The sequence below is a fragment of the Fulmarus glacialis genome, unplaced genomic scaffold, assembly GCF_000690835.1.
Source record: "Fulmarus glacialis isolate BGI_N327 unplaced genomic scaffold, ASM69083v1 scaffold14700, whole genome shotgun sequence".
Lineage (NCBI taxonomy): Eukaryota > Metazoa > Chordata > Aves > Procellariiformes > Procellariidae > Fulmarus > Fulmarus glacialis.
This window is the reverse complement of record NW_009185907.1, coordinates 43,816-67,778: the sequence shown is the minus strand read 5'-3', so window position 1 is coordinate 67,778 and position 23,963 is coordinate 43,816.

Genomic DNA, 23,963 nt, shown 5'->3' with positions numbered 1-23,963 from the left:
CAGTAGAAAAGGGGATGATTTAGCCAATTCCCCAGCATCACCACTTCTCGCTGGGCTCTGACCAGAGGTACCCAGGGGCTCCTTTCCTGCTGCAGATTGAACTCACGTCACTAAGGCTAGCCAATATTCCTAGTATTAGTTTGAAGACATCCAGGGTACTTCAAACTAGAAACCAAGGCACGCTCCCCTCTTGCAAACAGCACAGAACCCATACAATCCTGGCAAAGAAATGCAAGGCATAAAAGGATGGTTCGGGTAAGGAAGACCTTCAGGAAATAATTGGTGAGAGTAAGACAGCAATGATTTCTGCTAAAAATTGAATGAAGCAAAATATTTGTATTTGATAACACTGATGTCAGCAAAGCCCTGTTATCTTCAAGGGGATTTAGTTCACTTTCATAAAGTATACTCAATGGCATCATGGTGTTTTTTAAAAGAAAAACGTAACGATGAGAAAAAAGACCTTAATTCCCTAAAATCCAGCTCTACGCCTCTCCCTACAGCTTTAAAATGGTGCAAAGGAGGAGTCAGCTTTATTTACATAAAACACTCCCAGCTGGGTTCTCCAGCTGACCATTAAGAGCAGCTACAGTGTTTAACAGGTGATGGTCACCACTGGGCTCCCCGCAGTGAGAATGAACAATAATTGGTTTACTTATGCAAAGAAAAATATTCTTACCTTAAAGGGAAAAATGAATTACGTGTATTAATTCTGCTGTAACAAGTTGCCTCATGAGGAATCGGTTTCCTGTGCAAAGGAAGCAAAATTTTCTCTTTATTTTGCTATATATTAAAAAACCCCTCATTCAAAATCATGTGTCGGGAATTACACAAACTGCTCTGCCAAACAGAATCATGATATATGGGTGCATTAAAGGTACTGGCTAAATTTGCTATTGACTAATAAAATTGAAAATAATTTATAATCTAAGCTAGCATCTTTGCACCAAGTTTCCCTATTGATGAGAATAAAGGAATTGACAAAAGAAAAGGTGATGTGCAGTGAAGATGGGGTTAAAATTTACTAATTAAAGATCTAAACTTCTGATATCCTTTTTTTTAATAAAGCCTTATAAAGATGATGAAACTGTAAGTCATTCATTAAGATTGACTGCTCCCTTTAGGAACTAGTGTAAATTTGGCCCGAATAAAGAATTGCCCAGAGAGAGTCTGGATGTGTAATTATGTTCCGCTGAAGGATGAATAATTCCTCTTGAACTGAACGGTTTGCTGTTGCCCTGCAGTTTATCTTGACCCCATCTTTAAAGGTGATTCTCATCGTACAGGAGAAATGGTGCTATAAATGCTAGCCTTTCGCTCTCCACCTGTTTGAGTTTGTTGCTCCGTTCAGTTCGGGTGTGGGATGCAAAGGACGGGGTTTCCTTTCTGTCCCCGGTCGGCAGCGGGGCCAGGAATACGCCTCTGCTTTCCTGCTCCTCTTACCTGGCACGTGCATGAATGCTCGGCATTCGAAATGTCAGATCGACAAAAGCTTTCGCAGGGGCCAGCTGTTGCCCTTGTTGCTTCGAATATTTGTATATGTGGGACTCCCAGGAGTATTCCCTGGCATTTTCTTGATTTACAACAGGTGTGACTGAAATTGAGCATTCAGGGTTGCGCCCTAAGTTGCTCTCGGTGCTTTGGTTACCGTACTCCTCGCAGAGGGTCTGCTCCCACCTGCATCGTGGCCACACAGACCCTGGGTGCCCACGCAGCTCTGCTGCGGCTGGGGGCAGGAGGGAAGGGGGCTGCACTCGGCGCAGGGCAGGGGAAAGCCCAAAGTCTCGCTCCTCCATTAACCCTGCCCTGGCGTGCAGGCACTGCCCACCTTCCTGCCACCAGGCTGCAGCTCCCGGGTCCCAGCTTGGGAGATGGATGGCTGGCTAAGGCCGCCTGCAGCTCTACCCCAAATGCATGCCGGTAAAGCCATGCTTTTCTCCACATCTGGAACTGGCACTTTTCTCCACATCTGGAACCCGAAGCGGTGCCTGTCTCCGTACGCCAGCTCCCACCTCGGCACAGGGTGCAGGGGAGCAGCGGCAGTTCAGCTGCTGGAGCTCTGCTAGCACCTGTGCAAGCCTTGCTTTCCCAGGGAGAGCTGCAAAGGGTTGATCCTGCAGCACATGCAGCGATAGGCGATTCCTCACAACACCCTCTGTGATCTCAAGCAGCACAAGTAATCTGTAAAAAATCAGCTATATTTCTCTTTGACGTGCTCCTTGGACGTGAGCAGCACCTGTGCACGTGCCTTTTGCTGAGGGATCGGACTCCCAAGAGCTGCCCTATCTCTCTGTTGTGTAAATACCTTTTCCTGATGCTTGCCTCCATCTCTCCACACTTCCGCTTGTGTGTCAACGGTGTGAAGGAGGTACCACAAAATGTGGCGTGTTTTACTTGGTGGGAGGTGGGCTTTCACTCCATCTTCCTGCAGGTGTCATGCACCTGTGGTTTCAATACAGAAGCTAATTGTCAGTGCTTTTGCTTTCAAAACTGATTTAGATTTAATGGCAGGTGAGGACACGCCACCCCCACACCCCAAGCCTTGCAGGGCAGACTCCCAAAAGCCAGTTTCCCCACAGCCGACGGGGCTACCTGTGGGCTGCAATGAGCATGTCCAAGGAAAGTCCTCCCAAAAAGCTTGCCAGAGGAAGATGCCGCCCTGAGACGTCTCTGAGCTGAGCAGCCTGGCTTGAAGGCAGCTGCCTGTGTGGGGGGCTGCCGGTGGCGGTGTGCGTTAGCCCCCTCCCGCGAGCAGGAGGAAGCTGCCACGTCCCCGTAACGCAGGAGAAGTCCTTGGTGACCTGAAAGCCTCTAAGCAGCATTGGCCCCCAATGATTTCTTCCCACCCGCCTGCCAGGGAGGACCCCACAGACAGGGAAGTTTTTAACCCAAGACCTTGTCTTGTGATACAGGCAGATTTATTGAGAATTATGGTCATTGTCATCCTGAGAGGCTCCAGCAAATGTTTAGGCACTCTAGAAACTCACGGTCAGAGGGAAGGTGTCACTCAAACGCTGCAAGTCTATCAAGGCAGGAAAGAGGAAAGGCGGGAGTGAGGGACCGCCACTGGTCCCATTTGCTGGGTGTCTCCTGTCCCCTTGCCACAAAATCAGTCTCTCAGGTGCCCTCCTGCTCCCCGAGTGCCTCCTGCTGCTCCCTGGCCCCACAGTGCGGCCCAGATTTGGGCAGAGTGGGCACACCTGAGCCGTGAGGCCGGCACTGCACCCTGCAAGGGGCGGTGGAGGCTCTCCCAGGGAGGCAGCGGAGGGGCACAGCAATGCTGGGACGGGCGCAAGCAGGTTTGGAGTGGGGGCTCTGTTTTGTAGAGTCAGTGTATAAAATGATCTAATTTCCAAAGTATACATGGGAGGTTTGCAGCCATCTGCACCTGCGGGGACTGCGGGGAGAGAAACGTGTCTCGGGGGAGAGAGCAAAGATTCGGGAGGGGCTTCAAACCTGGCCAGAGGCAGTACTCGGACAGAAGAGATTTTGAAAGGAGAGGTAGTCACTGAACAGGGGAAACGGGAGCTCTGGGGTCTTAGCTGAGGACAAACCCCAAGGGCAACATTACAAGAGGGGATTCCCCATTAAGGACAGAGATTGCTTGGTATTTTTTGTCTCTGCTATCATTTTTGTTTGGGGCTGAGCTGCTGCTGCGCCTGGCCATGCCGGGCTGTCCTGCCAGGCAGCCAGGCAAGCACGGTGCTGGCCGCTCCGCCTCGGCTCGCACCTGGCTCTGCAGGGAGATGCCTGCACGCCCTCACTGCTGGTCCCTCAAGCTTGGACAGACGCACCAGCCCAGAGCTGACACAGGGATGCTGGAAAGACCTCAGGGGTTTGTTGGTGACTCCTATGGAAAAGCCCCACAGCATTCAACAGGGATGCAGCCCAGCAGAGTGCTGTGGAGTCTAATGGTAGATAAGAACTTTTAATGTACGTATCTGCATATTTCCATGAGGATGTATGTGCATAGGAAGCACCCTATTGAACTGTGCAACAGAGAGAGAGAATTTTTCCTTGTTTTCCATCTGAAAGAATAAACAAATGAACCAGTGTTACTTAATTTATTACCACTAGGAGGAAATGTCTTGTGGAGGACTCGTCTTGTGGAGGACACATCCATTTGGCACGGCATCTTAAAAATCTTACACAGGGAACTGAAGGAGGACTTCAGTAATACCATATCTGTAATACCATACCAGGACAGTAATACCATATCTGACGCATTTTTAAGATCGGTTTACCATAGAAGATGTCTTTCCTCTGCCTCGGAAAAGCGCAGACCTGGTGAGGGCTCTTGTTTTGCAAATGCCCAGTGCAGCTTCTCAAGAGAGCTTCTCATCCATGAGAAGAAATGGCGCAAAAGGTCTCCCTCCCCTTCCCTGCACCAGGTGCTGTTAAAGGAAGGGCTCACATTTTGGTGCCAGGAAAAGAGGGAGTTGCAGCGGGTGGCCCATCTTTTCAAGGCGAGCGTGTTCCCTTCCTGCAGCTTGGGCAGCTGCCGAGGAAGCGGTGAGCGAGCGGGGACGGTGCATGGCCCTGCTCTGTCCCCGGGGGACAGGAGGGACTCCAGTGTCACCAGGAGGGAACAGCAATGCAACAAATAGAGGTTCAGTGCAGCTGTGTAGTAAACACAGAGTAAAAATAAATAGAAGAGAGGATGTCTTCAAGAAACTGTTTATAATCATTATTTATGTATATGTGGAGACTCAGTACCCTTTCCCCTGCTGCCTTAAAAAAAGGTTTATAGCATTTATCTCCCGATTTCATCTGGCAGCCTCCATCTATTTCCCTATAAACGATGAATGAGAGATGTGCCTAGTAACTGTCTCTTATGGCTCAGTAAATACTTGAATTTATTTGCATATTAAGTCGGCCACGTTTATATTGCGCTTGCTAAATGCAGCAACACGAAATACTACACAGAGGAGGCTAGTCAGCCATTAATGTGCCGAGGATTTATGTGAATGACTTCCTTTAACATTAATGAAAGTTATCTACACAAATCACCTTCCAATGGAGGAATAGGCCATAATGTATGTAAATACATATTACTCACTGCCGTTTAGTCATTCAAGAGGATGCTTAGCAATCTGAAACACCGCTCTGGTGCTGATACTCAATCAGTTTTCCTTAAAATGCGGGAAGGAGCATTTCCTTTTAGGGTGTTGTATCACATCTGAGCTGGCACACACTTGGAGGTGCCTGCAGTCCCTCAGGCTTCAGTGGGACACAGGGGAGAAAAGTTTTGCAGGGTTGAGCCCTTGCTGAACCAACGTCCCATGTGGGAGCGGGGGCGGCTCTGCTGGGTGGGATGCAAGAGCTGGGAGAAGATGGGTTTCTCCATCCTTTGTAAGCTCGCCGTTGGGTAAGGCGTTCCCCGTTTCCCACCCAAAGGCCCTGCTGCGTGCCCTGATGCCACTGCCTTTCAGGAGGGGTTGCAGTGACTCTGCTGGTTTTGTCATTCTTGGTTGTCCTGCCATTTACTCTCTCACCTGGGAGGCCACATTCGTACAGGTTGGCGAGCAGCATGGCTGGGCTCTACCTATGCATGTGGTGTACTACTTCTCCCTTCCCAAAAAAAGGATGTCCCCCCTGCAACACTGGGAGCTTTGCTGCCGGCTGCCTGGAGCCCCCAGGGGCTCCTGGACTGGCTCTGCCCCGCTGTGGAGGCTGCAGGCGTGGGCAAGGTGTGCTCCAGGGAGAAACCACCTTTGCTCTCCCTCTCTGCATGTCTGTTTTTCCCCTTTCCCGTCTGGGTGAAGGGCAGCGCTGTGCCTGGGGTTGCAAGTTCTGCTGCACCCTCGGCTCAGCTCAAAACCCTTTGCACAAGCAGGGCAGGAAGGGTACGTGGTGAAGGCTGAAGCTGGGTGCCCTCAGCCTGCCCTGGGATGAGAGCCTTTTTGTTACCGACCTGCAGCTCAGCCCTGCCTGCTCCCCAGGGTGGCTGGGCTGAGCTGAGCGGAGCAGCTATTTGCTTTACTTATTTGTAATCATGTATTTGATTTTGGGCTGGGAACCAGGGCTTCTCTCTGGCTTCACAGCAACATCAAGGTGAAGTGCGGTGGCTTTGGCCAATTTTCACAGTGAACGTTAAAAAGACCCCATGGAGCTGAAACTGAAAATCCACAAGTCCCGGTGAGGTGGATCTGTGCTGTTTCTCAGAGGTGTGTTTTAATCCGAACTTGCCCTTTCTCCAACTCCCTGGACCCTCTCCCTCCCTCGCCTCCTGTGGACCTCTGCTCCATTAGCATAGGTGCATGTATTGCCCCGGGACCAGGGTGGGAAGCCCCGTTCCTGGCTTGCCGGCGAGGGCTGGGACTGGGAGTGGGTGGCCAAACCTCAGCTGCAGTTGCTGTCCCCTTGGCTGTCTTGGTTGTGCAAGAGCAATGAGCTGAAAAAGATGCTTCCAGCTTTCTGTCCGTGCTGTCCTCCTCGCCAGCCCTCCCCGCTCAGCCACAAAGGCCTGTGCAGTGCTGAGCATCTTCTTTTTCCTATCGGCCAGAGGAGACAGAAGCCAGGCAGGTGAACAACGAAAACCTCATGGTTAAGAGGACAAGCTCTGGGGGCATCTTGACTCTTGCATGGGTGCACGTGGCACTGCTGCCCTGCTGCTCAGGAGGCACCGCCCAGGTCTAATAGTCCAGGGATATTTATTATGTGTTGCTTTTTCCCTGACTGCATTTATTGGATGCACATTAATGTGTTTTGTTCCTCGTGGTATTGCTATAGTTGTACTAGGCCACTGAGGTTGGGCCTGTGCAAATATCCTTCCCTTTTTGGGCTTTTTGGGTGATGCTAAAGAAAAAGCAGAAAACGTAGCTCTTCTGTTCTTTACAGATGACTAGATGAAGGTAAATTTACTCTGAAACAAAAAATCAAGTAATTAGGCTAATGGGACTGATCACAATGTTACTATTTCAGCTTGCTTCAGCTTGCAGCTGCAACTATCGCTCCAAATCCCCATCTGATGCTGGAGATGAACTCATTACCTGGCATTACATTAGGCAGCCTCATGTCCTCGCCAGCCTGGTGGGGTACCCAGCACCCCTCACCCTGGACTCAGGGCTGGGCAGCAAAATCGTCCTTCATCCCAGATCCAGCTGAGAAAACTTACACCAGCAAGAATGCAGCCTTGCTGCCATGAGGCGCTTAGGCACCGGGGTGTTTTCGCCATGCAGCTTGGTCGAGTAGGTAGTCACGTCTCGCCCCATCCTGCATGGCCGCAGGCCTGTGCGTTCGCTACACGAGCACTCAGGGCACCCTGCAGCAGGCACGAAGGTGCACTTGTGGCCTGTGCCAGTCCTCTGGGATGGTTGGTTTTGAGCTGTGCGGTATGGGAGGAGACTCCTGGGACAAACCTTCAACTTCAGACGCATTTTTATTAACAAGAATATTAAAGAATATTAAAAATTCCTGCAATCTCAGGTGTTTCACAACTTCTATTAAATTTACCTGCCATGGTTGCTACCTACAATTTCTAATTAAATGAGGTTATTAAACTGGGAGACAATATTGCAAAAATTATGATTGATCTTTTATCCTTACCCATTATTTTTACACACTTAGCAGTGGCAATCTTTGTTGACAACAGGGACTGACACTGAGCCGGCAAAGAAACTCAATTACTTGTCATTGCCGAAAAGAAAGATCTGCTCAGATGAGCTACCATTAACCTCATGGCAGGGCTTTTGTCTCTCCGGCAGCTTAGATTGCGTGCAGCAAGAGGGTCCGTCCAGGGAAGGGCTGATGCAGGTGTTTAGTTACCCGGGTAGGCAGGAGGCTGACCCATGCCAAGGAGAAAATGAAGGGTGGTCGGGGTGTGCGGTCTGGAGGGAGGCACGCAGGAACATCCTCCTCTGCGAAATGGGGAGAGCAGGACTTATCAAGGCTTCTGGTGGGTGATTTATTCTAATTAATTTGGAAGCTGGGGAGTTCTCCCAAACTCATTAATATTTAGCTCTGTAGATACAGAGGTCTCATGCATAGGCATATACAGGAGGGGGTGAGCACACAGGAGCCCATCGTCCTGCCTGGGTGAAAGCTTCAGAGCAGGTAGGGAACCAGGAGGGGAAAGATGTGAGGCTCCAGCCCCTCTTGTGTGCCCATGGAGACTTGGGGCATGGCTCAGCGAGCGTGGCCGGTGGTGGCCGGCCACAGGAGGCTGCACCGAGGGTAACGTCCCCTGGGACCAAAGAGCTCACTAGAGCAGGCAAAAATTGCCTTGGGTGCCCACCTGTGTGCTTTAGGACATCAGACTAGCTGCTTTTCCCATACATCATGTGAGATTATAGAAACATGTGATACACAGGTCCAAAGGCGAATAGGGCCGTGCTTGCCCCTGAGTTATTTCTACCATCAGTGCCAGCACATGGGTACATGTAAAACCGCGGGGGCACTCGCGTCTGGCACAGTGCTGTGGAGTCCCCCACGGGCACCGGCCACTGCGGGGATGGGCCGTGCCCTGTGAGGCAGTATTTGTCCCGGGGAAGGGTTTCCTCCAGGCCCACAAATAATCCCTCAAAAAGAGAGGGAGCGAGAGGGAGCGACAGACCATGCAGCAATGTTTCTTTGCTCATTTGAACATTTCAAAATCCTGCCTTTAACCACATTTCATTGCCTTCTCTCTTGCTGATACGGTTAAAAGATGAAAACTGCAAATTTTTCTTGAACCGCACTGCTGTTTCCATTCAGGTGACTGGTTTGCCCGTCCCAGTTGCCTGATGGTTGGTTGTATTTTCACAGCTAAGTGAAAGTGCAGAGGAGCTGGAACTGGAAATGATGGTCTTGCCATGTGCTCAGCCTGCGTCCCAGGCTGCGACTGCAGCCTTAATTACTGTTCGATTAAGAAGTGTTGCTAGTCAGAGATATTTTAATGATTATTGTTAGTAAGTCTGGGAGACAGTGCACTACTTTTTTATGATTTTTTTTTTTTTTGCCAACAGAGAAATAAGTGGCAACAGAATAAATAAATAAAGTCAGCCTCTGAAAAGGTCACATTTGCCTACAGTCATAGTCAATGTGCCAGTTTCTTTTGCTAATTTTGGGGCAGTGAAAAGCTTGACACTATGGTCCTGCTGCCTGGTGATTGCTAGAAAGGGCTCAGGCAGGTCAGCATAGGGGTGTTAAAGCATCGGGAGAGAAATGATGTGCTGGGAAGGCCAGGAGAGCGTGCTCCATAAAGGAACACAAAATTAGAGGAAAGCGGAAGGAAAATGAAATAAATAAAGTCTGAAATCCCTCCAGGTATTCAGGAGGTTCCATTCATCATGAGATGTGGATGGCACCGTGCCACAGCCCCTTGCAGGCTCCTTGCAAGCGGGGAAGATATCTCTGAATGAAGTATGTTAAAATCATCTGTTCTCAGAGATGATACAGGAGCTAAGAAAGCTTGGGGGGAAAAATAGTATAAATGCCACATGGAGAAAATGGCTTCAGACAAAGAATTTGGGGCGTAACGATGACATTGATGGTGTTGGGTCCCGTATGAATTACAACACAAGAGAGTAAATCTGACTTCGGGCTTTAGGATGCAGAGGCTGGAATTTGCATTGGGGCACTTTCCCTGTCCTACTATATCTGTCTTAAACACACCTGATTCACTGGCATTTAGAGACTGCCTTGGATTTTCAAAGGAGATGATACAAGCAGCATTTCAATCTGCTGTTTTCTTTCCTTTGCAATTTCACAGAGATTTCATGAAGAGATACATACTAATTGTCTCAAACACTGTACTGCCCCAAAGAGCTTATAACATGTCCCTGAGCGACGTGGTCACACACACACAAACCAAAGGAAGGATGACTTACCTCCGTTCAACGTCCCCATCCCCTATGCAGGGGCAGGCAGAATGAACTATGTCCTGCAGATATTTTATCTGTCTCATAATCACTTGTGCGTTCTCACTGGCAGAAGAAAGGGATTAAAAGCCGAAACATTTTATTGAATAATTTTGAAATTATTCTGCAGGGGAGAGACGTGCCCAGGATGTGGAGGTGCTTATGAAAGCTTCTGGTTTAGGGAGATTTGTGGGATGGGGGAGCAGAGTAGACCAACCCATCTGACCAGGGCTTGCACAGGCACCCTGTGTGCTTCTCACTCAGCGCCTGGGGGAAATCAGGTGCCACCGGTCGGGACTGTGCGTTGCTTCTCTAGGGATTCACGTACTGGGACAGTCGTCAGACACTGAGCAGCTCCTGGAGGCCCCGCTGCCAAGCATGAAAACCTCCGTGCTAAATCAGAATATGACACAGTGAGTGGCTGTTGGTAGCTCAGAGCTGCTGTGTGCCTCAGTCTGTGCATGGAGACACTTCTCCCTCGGCAGCCCCAGGTATTTCCTCAGATCTGTGATGAGTTGTCTTTGCTACTCGAATTTTTGTCCCAATTAGTTAGAAGAAATGTAGCCAGGAGTAGAAGTCATTCTGTGCTGGACACATCTTGCCAATTTTATGATACAGACATAGAAAAAAATGAAAATAATGATGTCTTGAGAACCATTAAACAATTCAATGCATTATGGGGAAAAAAATCACCGTGTGCAGGGGGTGAGTGTGCAATATGAGCTCTTCTGTGGTCCCACAGAGCGCTGCTCTGGAGGCTAAAGCTGGACTGCAATAGCGCATATGCCTTCTGCTAGTGCTCTGTGTTGCTCTCACAATTAGTGTTGGAATTATATAGGGGCTGAACTTTGTATATAGTTTCCATAACGCACCTGAAAGCTTTCCGTTAGTTGCCCTTGGAGCTGGTTTGGAAGTGTGCCTTCTACTGACTGGCACCTGCAAGCACAAACCAACTGAAAATTCATTCAATGGGACCTTTCATCTGGGATGTGTTTTTTTAAAGAACAGTGAAAGCAGACATTTAATCAGTACAATTTTGCGAAATCTGTTGCCCAAGGTATGTAGACGATGGATGACACACAAGCCAGCTGGAGTAGTTTTGTTCTGAGCATTGAATTTCTAGATGATGAAAACAGGGTTGTTGCCAAACACAATGTAAAAATCATCTAGAAAACAGGAAATGGTGGTTTGTTGGAGGGGGAAATGGATCAAAACAGCTCTGAAAAGTGAAGGTTATATGTTTATTTAGAAAATTAATTACAGATATAATCAAATGGGGGCAAACTTTACTCTCGTGTGCTGTACTCTTTAGTAACCAGCCCCGGTTAGCAAAGCTTTGCTCCCCAGTCACAGTGAGTCACACCTTGCTAACTTGCCACATGGTGTTCCCACATTTCAGTCCTAGGCCCAGGATATTTTGCAGTTTCCCAGCATGTTTTTAATCCAGATGTGTCCGCTCTGCATCTTGAGAGCCACCTGCAGCCTCCCCAAAGACAGACTCAGCGTCCATGCAGACAGCTAGCCTGCGAGCGGCCAGAGCTCGCCTTCCCAAAGAGGGGTGCACCAGGGCAAAATCACAGCTGATGGCCTGAAACACTGTCACCAACCTCTTCCAGCCTGCCCAGCGGTCACTCAGGCAGCAGAGTTGTTCTTCTGAACTGGGAAGTGGTGGCAGTGGGGTTCCCAAGCAGTCCTGGGTAACACAGCAGACTCTAGCAAGTGATGCATGGGATTTTCTTGTTCCTGAACTTAGTGATTAAATGAATATCCTTTTATTTATGCCATCCAATTACAATGTTAAAATGTGGTTTGAGTATGAACATATCTCCTGTGTGTGGAAGTGAAAGCTTTGAACATCTTCAGAAGCTGTGGTCCCTGAAGTCTCTAAAGACAGAAACAGAAGAGCTTCTCCAGTTTATGCCAGAAAAGGATGAATCTTTTATAAGTATTATTTCTCAAAATGTAATATAAAAGTGCAGCAGGTCCCTAAGGAATAAAGATAACTTTATGTGAGAAATGTGTGAAATTCCTGCCCTCTGTCTAAGAAAAGATATTTCCCTATTGACTTTTGTAATATCGCTTCTTCAGATTTAGGGGGTTAATTTTTTTCCTGGGACAGATATCTGTGGTAGGCATATCAGCTGGTATGCACGATCCAGCCAAGTGTGTTGGTGTTGGTGTTGGGGAGAAATCATCCCGGAGTCAGTGGCTGGATATTACTGGTGACAGAAAAGGAGGCAAAGCATGGGGCAGCGCAGGAGCAGGGGGACCGGACTCGGCTGCCGAGCCCCCCGGGGGTCCCCAGCATGCTGCTGGGATATCATTTGCATGGGATAGGAGAAGTAGTGGAATGCTTCTTCAGTGCCCAGACTGTCTGTACAGCACATTTTAATGGGAAAGGGGAGTGTCCCACCTCTTTTTCCAAAGTAGGCACGTTAGCCCTGGTGACTTCATTCCGTAGACAGAATTTGACAAGGAAAGAAGCACAGAAGTTTTATTTCATATTGTGGGCTAAAGAAAGGTAGGGAATGATGGGGGTTGTACCCAGGACAGGAGCTGTCTCTGTGTTAATAATGTATTTACATGGCAAAGTCATTGAGGATGATAGTATGTAAGCCATAATGAAACGACTAGAGTAGCACAGGAGGCAACAAATGCCAGCAAAAACCATCTAGACCACCTCAAGCTGCTGATCATGACAATTTTCTCTTTTCCGCTATAAAGTTCACTCTTATTTCTTATTACACCTCTGGAGGTCCACTGGATCTGGGGAAGGCAGGGAGTTTTTCAACTTGACTCTAGTTTCTGTGCTAGTGACTCTTTCTGCTAATTCCAGATGCTTTCAGGGATCAGCCCAGGTCGTGCAGCCCACGTTGGCCCCAGCACGGCAGGCGTTGCAGAAAGGCTGGGGCACTGTCGGCAGGGTTGGTGGGAAGCAGATCGGTGTCTTGACAGCGTTTTGGGGGTGGAAAGTTCTTTCTCATCCCGTGCTGGGTTTAAATCACAGTCATTTCAATGTGCATGGGAGAAAGTCACTGAGCCAGTGCCCTCATATGCAGTGTGTGAGGTTGGGATGGAGTTGCCCTGTGAGGAATACACACAACATGGGAGAGCTGTGACAGCAGACGATGAGAAGCTAGGACTTCACATTAGGTAACAGTCTGCCACCGAGGGGCCATCTCCTCATAACAGAGCACCCCCTTTCATAAATAGAAAAGAGGGAGAGCTCTCAACCTTCTCCACTCTGCTTAATATTAGCACCCTCCCTGGCTCTCATCCAGGCTTCTCCATTCAACTCTCCCAAAACAAATCTGCAGCTCAGGGGCCAACCTTAGCCACGTGGATGCAAGCTCCGATGTGCCCCCAAGCCCTGGAGATAGGCATTAGTTCTGCTCCTTTTTTATTTAATAATATAGCTGTAGTTAGAGAGAATCCTGCTTGATCCTGAGTGTGATGGGGACTGGAGTTTCATGCTGGGGAGTGCCCAGGCAGGGGGTGAGTGGGTCTGGGGTGAGTCTGCATCTTTTGCTGCTTTCCAGCCCTTCCATCCTGATGCAAGGAAATGTTTCCAAAAAAAGTTTTGTTGCACCTTCCTCTTTACTGCAAAATGTTCATTTAAAAAAGAATTTTTATACATTGTGGTTTCCAAAAATTTCCAGCCATCTTTCATTGCAGTGTGCACCGGGCAAGCTGAGATAACTATCCCAAATCCTTGCACATCTGCTGGTTGGTATGACATTGGTGAGACTTTCTCTCCACTGCCTATTTCTATTTATTCCCCTCCATTACCTCCGTAGAAATGTGTACAAAATCCCTCCTCAACTTGTCCTGTCCCAAATACACCTGAGAGGGATTCTGTGTGGTGAGAGGGCAAGTAGGAGCTAGAAAAATAAGAAGTATGGGGACATTGCCTCTTCTCCCTGCCTATCATCTCCCACCATCTGACTTGAATACATTGACCTTCTCTGAGTTAGGTCCCTGTTCCTTCTTCCTGCTACAGATAAATGTAAAACTTTTTTTCCTGCAGGAGGGGCAATGTATAGCTGGTTCAAGAAAATATTGGAAGCAGTTTAGGGAAATTATCTAGGTATTTGGCTCCTTCTTTGAAGTGAGCTAGCAGCTTTGTGAGGCTTATCTGTTTATGGCAGACATAGGTTGAAGATGTTCCCATAAATGTAAAAACTATAGAAAACTGGTGGGGGGAGGGGAAAAAGCAAGCACTTATAAAAGAAGAGGCCAGAGTACTGCCAGACAAGCGAGAGGGAAAAAATATGAGTATCTGCCAATTACAGACTCAGCTGGAGAACTGAAATGGCCATAATATAAATGTTGCTCATTTCACATTCATTTGTTCCAAATCTTTGCCCCTGAAAATTTAAGAAAGAGAAGAAAGGATCCGTGGCTTGTGGGCGGTGAAAGCATCTGGCTTCTGCGCGAGACACAGAAGATGAGAAAGAAAGTAACTGCATTCAAAAGAGAAGTTGGTGCTTTCTTTGCTGGTCTGAAGGTTGTAGATAAATAAGATATTGCTTTGTGTGCCTGTAGTTCAAGGAGGGTTAGCTTGTTAACCGTGCAAGTTCCCTGGTAACAAAGCTAATGGCAGGAGGGGACTTCTGGAAATTACACTGGCAAAGTGTGTGGTCAGAAACAAGGGCGTCTCAACTAGCAACTGCTTGGCTGAATATGTGAAACAGGATCTGCTACAATACTAAGCCCAATTTAAATTTAATTGCTGATTCAGAATCACAACCTCAGTTTTACAGGCTGAAGCCCTATCAGGGCTACAAACATTCATGTACTTAGAGAAAGATTTGTTCCAGTGTCATCTAATTAATTAATAACAGACATTTTGGGCATCTTTGCATCTCCAGCATTTGGGGTTTGAGCTGGGGAAACTGAGGCTGGAGTATCTTGGTGTTGGAAATCACGTCTGGTAGTTCAGGGAGAAAAGAGCTCTGCATTACAGTCCTCCCAGTCACTGGAAAAGTCACTTGGTCCCGAATTGCAGATGGCCAGAGGCAGGGCAGCGGGGAAGCAGGTGGAGGGCCCGTGGGATGTATCTTCAGCTGATAGCAGCCTGGAAAGGTAGCAGCCTCCATTACACCTCCCTACAGCCAGAGGGATGCTGGTGCAGGATGATGCAGCGTTCCGTCAGGTTGCTTGGAATGTAACAGCCTGCGGAGGCAACGGGGGAGAGGACCTACCTCCTTCGGAAACTTTGCAGCCTGTCAGCGCCGATTATGATACTCTCAGATGAGGTGGGGAAGGTGAGGAGATGAAGTGGAGGTAGGCTGATAAGAAGGACTGTCAAACAGCAATCCTGAGATTGCAAGTCTGCAGGAGTCACTACTTGTATAATAAATACCAAACTTGTAATAGTCAGCTCTCGGCCTCAGCTCTCCATCCTGTCCCTCTGAGCTTGCAGAGGGAGTTTTGCACAGCTCCTGGACTGCTCCACCAGCCGTCCACTACATTTTACCACCCTCAGGATTTCAGGACAGGGGATTTTAAGAGGCTCTTTTTAGCAAACTGAAATGGCACCTCTAGATACCCAGATGCTGAGGCGGGAGGCCTCAGGGTAATGAGGGGAGGGACTCAAGTTGTTTTGCTTGGACGTTGTCTTGCAAATGGTAAACCACAGTCTGAGATGAAGACCTGCAAGAGGAACTCCACCCTCTCCTGCAGCTCGTCGAGGTGGGAGACTGAGTCCAGGCACTGTTTTTCTTCTTGTTTCTCTGCAATATCAGAAATGGTGCTACTAGCTGCATGTTTCTTTCACATAAGAGAAGGAGTGAGTTGCCTTTGTTTTCTTCCTTTTTTGCACACATTTGGCTTGACCACCTCAGCAGAGCGACCCTTGCCACTCACGTGGCCTCATCGCATCCATTTTTCATATCTTTCCTTTGGTGATCTGCCCGTGCTTGCTCGCTCTCCATAAAGTTTCATTTCCTCCATTCCCCGCCACAGGCTACTCATCTGCAACAAAAACGTCAGGCCAAATGAAGAAAGGTAAGATCAGGAGGCGAGGCTGGCCTCGGCTGCTCCTGGGGGTCCCATTCTCGCCAGGGTTTTCAAGTTCTTCTGGCTCATTAAGCAAACCTGAGTGAGAGGGGGCACACAGCTACTGCTCTACCTGCTGTCACCAGGGTGCTATCCTTCAAAAGAACACCTCCTCAAGGACAGCACTCTCACTGCTGCTGAATTTCACTTAAAAAAAAATAATCAGGCTGTAAGGTGACACCGGGAACCATTTTTTCTTTCTTTTGCTCTTAGTAACAAGGAAAGGAGCAAACACCATCAATACTTTTTTTCTGGATTTTGAAGAAACCTGTGCTGTTTCTTACCAGCTCCTGGCCCCTTCATTAAGGCACCCAGACCATGAGAGGGAGGAGAGGGCAGGGTACAGCACCGGACGCTGCTTGCATTATGCCTGGTCCTTTCCCACCCCAACACAGTGACTGTGAAAATACCAAACACAGCTCTGCAGGACCTGCTCTCAGCAGCTGCAGGGCCCCTTCTGAAGGGGGGAGCAGCCAGCAAAGCACCCCTGGCAGAAATGTTGCTGGGTTTCTGATGCACTAGGACACATTTGCAAGAGTAAAAAGATGTTTTCTTGTTTGAACTCAGTTTGATTTGGATCCTCTGGCAAACTATTTAATAAAGTAACATGCAATTGCTATTGCAGTGTAACCTTCAGCACATTTTGCAGCTGTAGACGTGCAGGCAAAAAGGACTGAAACTGTCTGCAAAGATAAATGTGCTATTTCCCAAGATGCAAATAGCCAAGCAGCAGTGTGCCAGCCATGCCCAGACTGGCTGCTGCACCTCCTTCAGTACCCAGGAAGCACGGGACAGAACAATTAAGAGAATAGCCCCAGGTAGTTTCCTGAGCAGAGGAGAGAGGGATGCTTGGTTTTCTATAGTTTTGTGCCCTGTAACTGCCTGATTCTGGTGTCTGAGAGGGTGCCAAGTCTGATAAGAGCTTTTCTCAGCATTGAAGCTTTTATATTCTGTCTTCTGCTTTCACTTGTGCGCATCCTTGATGTCTCATAAGACAGCTGGACAAACCTGGGGGAGCACATATGTGGGTCTCACATCTCTATCTTTTACACATTTCCACTACACCTGCAAACCTTTGCACCCCTTGCTCTCATGCCTCATCAGGTCTGTTTGAAATGAGTAAACAAGTCTAAAAGCCATAAGGGGAGTGAAGGAGAGCACGAGTTTGTGAATACATGAACTCTTACTCTGCAGGAAAGTAGACTAAAAAAATGCAGACCACATTTTTGCCATGCGTGTCTCAGACACAGAATGACGGCACTGAAGGAAATCTTGCCCATCTCGCCCTCACCGGTGCTGCCATCTCCCATAGTCTCTCTGGCTGACATGATGGCTCCAGGGTAAGGTAGACAGAGTCTACGCAGTGACGGATGCTGGTATATGCTGTTTGGGATGCTGCTACTACTTCAGTTCTAGCAAGGAGAGTTAAATCTCTGCTGTGCTGCAGGGAGAAAATGATATATGGCTACCAGCTCTAACAGAAGATTACAGCTCATTAGAAATCTGTGTTTTTACAGCCCAGAACAAAACCACATTCCATCCTCCTTGTATCTGCTTACAGGCTTCGCTGTAGCTCTGCTCTGTGTAGGGTGTACTCACAAATACCCAATACTTTTGAATACCCAAGGATCAGTCTCCTTGGCAGTGGCTCCAAGCAGAAGAAAAGGTGTCTGTATTTTCTCCAGCCTTTTCTAAACCGCTTGTGAGAATGTTTAAAACACGAGATAGCTGGCAAAATTCAACCACTCTAGGAACTAAGAAGGGAAACACATTCTTTTGTCCAAGTGAGAGGTACTGAAATATTTTGCCCACTTTTGCTTGAGAAGCAACATGTGGCAGTGGTTGGGACATAGGCGATGGGAGCAGAAGGAGCCTGGACCCTGCCATCAGCTGGCCTTGCCCCAGGCAAGTCACTTCGCATGTCTGGTTCTCCTCCTGCCTCCTGGAGGGGATGCTGTGGGACATGTGCGAGAAGCGAGACACTGAAAGGGTAGAAAGTTCCTCACTCGGGACCCTGCAGGGCGTCTGAGACAAGCCCAGGAATCTCAAGTCTTTCTTACCTGCGAAGCTTGAGTTTCCACTTCCAAAAAAGCAATGATTTCTTCTGCAATGCAATGTACTGTTAACCAGAAATATCCTGAACACAGGACAAGACAGAACTGGCCATTGCGGGTAGGCATGAACGGCCAAGGGTGGGATTCACCTGGGCGTTGTAGATATCTAGATCTGAGCTTGTTTTCCTTGGCTCACTTTATAAACAGAACAAACGTATATATAGGACATCATTAACCTCATCCTAATATTGGGTCTAAAATAGACAAGTCAAACTCAACTGGGATTAGTTCTGGATTAAGACACCTAAATAAAGGTGTCTACAAGGAAGTAAAAAAGCCCCCACGATAGTCAAATTGCACCTGGTCAGTGGATCCTAGAGGCACTGAGCCCACCATAAAGTACATCTGTGTCTGGGCAGCTGAATGACTGCACACCTTCAACCAAACCACATTGGCTGGATCTCCACTGATACCATGGGAGGTCAGACATCAAGCAAAAAAAGAGACACCTCTGTATAAGGGTCTAAATGTAGGCATTTAGGTGTCATAATCCATTATTGAATTCTTCCCTAGAACTAAATCTGGTTGCCTAAAATAGTCACCTCGTGCCACCTGAGATGACCTGAGATGCCCAAGACAGTTTGGCAGATGTGACACAGGGTGTAAGAGAGATCCCATCTGAAATGGCTGGAGGCACCTATACTGAGGTGACTGATGAACTGAGGTTTGAAATTAAGGTGGGGTGAATCCTATTCTTGGTTCCCACAGCTACCACAGATATTTGTGGTGTTTGCTTCTTTAATGATTGGTTTGGGGAAATGGGCCTTTCTACTCAGATCCTGTTGGCTGGACAGTCTCAAGGGTTTTATGTAGAAATTCTCTACCTGGGGTCAAAATGGGCAAGAGAGTCCCTCAGAGAACCAGCTTCTTCTCACTTCAATCCTCAAGGGAATAGGCAAGAAAGGGAAGAGCTTTGCAAATCGCTGTAGAAGAACTTCATGCCATGGCTGAAAATTATCCTGACCTTTCTTTGAGCAATTGTGAGATGGGTGCTCTACATGCAATGATGTCATTAGGCAATCACATCCAGATATGCAGAGAATATTGGTTTAATACTTTTATTAGCAAAAATTCCTACTGTCTGCTTCACTAAACACTTACCTTTCATGTACTATGCGGTGCTGCTTTAGTATTCATGATGAAGAGATATGTAATGCCTCATGTCCCTGAATAATACCCAAGAGGAGCACGCAGGTATAAAGCTCTGCTTCCAGATCAGGCAATGCTTCTCATTTTGCTCACCTACTCCGCAGGCCATCATCTCCGAGCAGTCACAGTCAAAGGGCTGCCCTGCTGTGCACAGAGAAGGAGGGGAAAATAGTCCTGTTACTGGCTGAAAAGTATCCCCTCCCTCTCATTTAATAACGTGATATTCCCCCGCAGAATGTGCTTTCCTGACAACAGCTGAAGGAAAGACAGACAAGATTACAAGAAGTTTATATCTTTTCCACATACGGCTGTTGGGTATGTAGATCTGGGAGTCATGAAGCTCTGCAGGAGTCGAGTTGGAGGCAGGGCTGCAAGCGCTGGCAGGAACCCCTGGATCTGAGTCCTTCTGCAGTCGGGACCAGTGGCTGTATTGGGAGTGAAGGACATTCTCCTTCAGCTGATGTGAAACAGGCACATTTTCTACTTGACTGTACTTTTGCACCTTCCTTTGACATAAGGCGTGAATAGCTTGTTCCTTCCCTATGCACCATCCCTGTGCCAGTCCAGGCACAGGTTTGCATGAGACCTGGTGTAAACCAAGTTTAAATGATCATCCTCTGGAATTACCGATATAAAATTTAATGTGGTATTTTTACCTTCGGCCTTTGCAGTTACTGGAGTGCAGGTTAAAAGCTGCATTTATTGCAGGCATTTATTTTTATTAAGAATGGATCTTTGCAGTCCATCAAAAATACTCAGCTTGGGAGGAAACGGACTGTAGCTCCCTCCACTACCAGCTGTAGTTGCCAGCATGGTAAGCTGTGTTGCTAATCATACGGCATATACACCAACACATGATGTAGGGCATGCACATGCAAAGGATGGGCTGCTAGAAACATCCTACAAGTCACCAGTGTTGGTCTAGGGCATGTTTTTCTCTCTACCCCTGGCCTTCCACGGGGGCGGGCTGCTGTGCAGGGTGCTCCTTGGGATCTTCTGAAGTCCTGGCAGAACCTCTGCTGCCCGGAGAGAGCAAGACTTCACCCTTCCTGCAGTGCTGGCCCGGGTGTCAGGGTGGGGAGAGGTGTTTCCCTGCTGCCTCCTCTCTGGGATCTGATGGGGCAATGTGGAGGCAGGGTTGGAAATTAAATTTCCAGATGACAATGTTTGAGAGACAAGTATGGAAAGGTTACCCTGTGTCTAGCCCTGCATTAAGTGATGAGAAGCCATAAATCTAAAGCAGTTTCCTGATGTTATTTTTATACTAAGAATAGGAAAGTGATAGACTAGGTCAGACTGAAGCTGTGCCATGCTTGGCCGTCCAAAGCTAGTGGCTTAGGAACAGTACAAGGACAGGGCAAACATATACTGATTTCCCTCCCAAAATACTCTCCCGGGCTATTTGTACCACAGCGATTTTCTGAACTGAGGGGGTGCCTTTGTTAGTAGCCTGTAATTTGCTTCCTTGAATTTGCCCTTAAATTGCATCAAGTTCTCTTAACTTGCCTTGAAGTCACCAAGCTTTCCAGCAGCTGAGCTGTGGGTCAAGCCCAGGCTGTGGCAGTGGGCAGAGCTGCCGCAGGAAAGTCCTTCCGAGGTAACACCCTGACTTTGTCGGGGGGCAGTCAGACAAGCCCTTGTGTCCCTCTGGCCAACCCTCAATTTGACTGCGTGTTTTTCCAGCCTGTCCAAGAGCTTTCTCCTGGCTGTAAGAGGAGGTCATACTGTCACCCCCTGTCAGACAGAGGCAATTTTTGCTTGTCCGCTGTCTTCCCCCACTGCTGGGGAGCACACTTGCCTTCCAGGATCTGCAGCAGCGTAACACAGTAAATGCCACCAAAGGGGCTCTCCATTTCCCTTAGCATAAAAGAAAGGAGAATCAAGTCACGGTTGGGTTTGTAATTAAGAGTAATAGCAACAGCTTGTACACTGCAGTTGACTTCTTGTCTTTGCTGTATTAATTCAAATACGTTACACTGAGATCATTTTGTGCACAGTCCAGTTGGGTCTCGTGTGTCAGCACATGTGGCAAGGAGCTTGAGTTTTGCCAACACACAGTGTCACAAGTGTCGAGAGCAGAGAGAGAGAGGACAAAAAAACTGTGATTCCTAATATTTATTGTGTTTCCCGGCCACCATGTGTTTAATACTTTACCATCTGGAAAAGAAAGCAACATTTCAGTCAAAGAAGTGCTCTACGTCAGCAGCTCTTCTGTTTCTGGGGCTGTTAACTCTCAGAGTTTCTGAGGTGCCACCAGCTACATTTACCATCAAAGGAGACTACAATAAAGGCAATGCAGCGTGGTGTTCAATGCAGGTCCATATCCCCTGTCTCACAGCCTCATGGCCACCAGTGGCCACCACCATAGGAACTACTGCTCTTCCCCAGGTAGGGAGCAAACCTGGGCTGGGCTCATCTTCCTCGGCCTCTGCCAAGCTCCTCTGCAAAAGTTCGCATTGCCAGGCTTTGTTTAAAGCAGACCAAAATGCAAAGCCTGAAGCACTAGGCTTTCATAGTGGGTTTTTGTGCCAAATCCAGTATAATCCTTGCATTTCCCTTCCCTGGTGAACTCCCTGCCCGCAGGCAGCCTGTAACATAACATCCCGGGGACGTTTTGATTTGGGAGGTGGAAGAGGCACTGAGGGTGTCCCTCAGAAAGCACTATGGGGAGGAAAATGCACACTGCTGAAGACAGAAGGAAAGCGGTGATGCTCAGGATAGACAGAGCTTTTCCATTTGACTCCTGCTGTGGCAAGCCTGATGCTTTTAACCCTGAAAGTATACTCTTTGCAGTCACACGAGACTTTTATTTGGAAAAAATCAGAGCCTCATGGCAGGCTTTCAGGTGGTTCCTGAGCTGGCTGAGCATGCCTGGAGAATGCAACCACAGCAAGCCTGGACAATATGGCAAATTAGGCACTGCAGGTTTGCTCTGATCTGATGTTAGACATTCAGTGTTTGCATGAGAGTTTTAGGCAGCCGATGTTGAAGACTGGAAATTTTATAGTCAATCTGTAAGTCCTGCCATATGTAATGGATCTGTCTGAACTCAGCAGATAACCCTAGTGTTATTAAAAAAAACCCAGTTTTTAATATATTGCAAATACATGCATTTAATGAAGGGTAGGGCTGGGAGCTCTCTATTTTTCTTATCCTGCAGACACAGCAGACTGTGTAAACTACTGACTGGATAAGACCAGAGAAGTGAGTTGCTAGTTAGTTACAAAGTTTTAACTAGGCAAAACCTATTTGCCTTCGACGCAGAGAAGCTCCTAGCTGCAGACACTTGTTACCCAGAGGCCCCTATCAAGTGGTACCCTTCCCACGATGTGGGTAAGCAACCCCGATTTCATTCCCAGCAATGTCAGCTCTGATCAGTTCGATCACACTGGGTTCTGAAATTGTGAGATTTGAAGCATGGTGAGAAATTTGTAGAGTTTATAGTTTGTAGATTTTGTAAAAATTTGTAGTTGTTTATAGTAATAAACAAACCTTTACTTGCTTTATGTTTTTTGAGCTTAGAGGATGCTCTTGAACCACATCTTTAGGCTTTTCTCTGTAGCTGAGAGGGCTATGAGTCTGCTCTGTAAAAACGGAGAGCAGGGAGTCTTCCATTATCACTGGCCTGAGGGAGCATGAAATTGAAAACGTCAGCCATCGCAAGGCTTATCATAAAAGCATAGAATTGCTTAGACCCTTATGTCTAGCAATGTACGCAGGCAGGACCGGGACTAGTATTCTGCCCACGCGCAGGAAAGCAGATGCCTGGACAAACCAACATTTGAAAATTTATTTCTGCAGTTGTTTTTTTTTTAATTGACCGTGGTTAGCACGTGACCCTTGCCAGAAGCTGTGAAGAAGGCTGTATATTCCCTTGGTACTCTGTGTATGGTTGTATATTTGTTTTCTTTATTAAAACCTGGACAGAGGAAAATGGACCAGATTCCACTCCATTACCCCTGCTCAACTTAATCAGCTGCATGGAGTTGTGGCGAAATAACAGCTTTTGATGGAGTATATCCAAAAGCCCACTACTAACATGCGCGGTAACAGATGCTATAAAATTGCAGAGAGTAAATGTTTGGCAATTCTCCTCTAACGCGGCTACCTGGTGCCGGCAGCCTCATGGTCCAGTTCTGCCTCCTCGCTCAGGAGTGCTGTGCATGAAGCGGAGGGAAGTCCATTTTGGTATTGATAGCACTTCCGAGGTGAGGGAGGATTTGCAGAACCACAAAATGCAGGAAAAAATCAGGTTGGCGGGAACCTCAGGAGGTCAGCTGCTCCAAACCTCCCTGAAAGCATGCACTGGTGGGTGCAAGCTCATCACGTGCCTTCATCACGCTTATCTGCAGGGTTAAGGTGGCCGTTGTGGGGTTCACCTGTTAGACATCTGCAATAGAGACCTTGCCACCTGAGCCAGCTCCCTGTACTGTATTCATGGTCAGCAGAGAGAAACGGGCATGACGAGGGTTTTGTCTCGCTTTGAAGAAGCAGAGGCAGCTGTGGTCAGGTGAATCCCACCCAGGAGTGCACATCTGCGGCGTACTTGTTGCTGCTTTATGATCAACGGTAACAGAGAAAATGTCAGCATGAGAAAACGTGTTATTGCCCTGCGTTCGGATGAAAAACCTAAAATCAAAAATAAATAAAAAGCTTTCTTTTTTTCCTTTCTTTCTCTCCCTTCTGGTTGATCGGCAGCCCCGGGGCAGATGAGCCACTTGCCGTGCCTGGCCCCCAGCCTGGCCCCCGGGGAGATGCAGTCCCCCAGAATGGCGGGGAGGAGGAGACGGCGGGCCTCCCT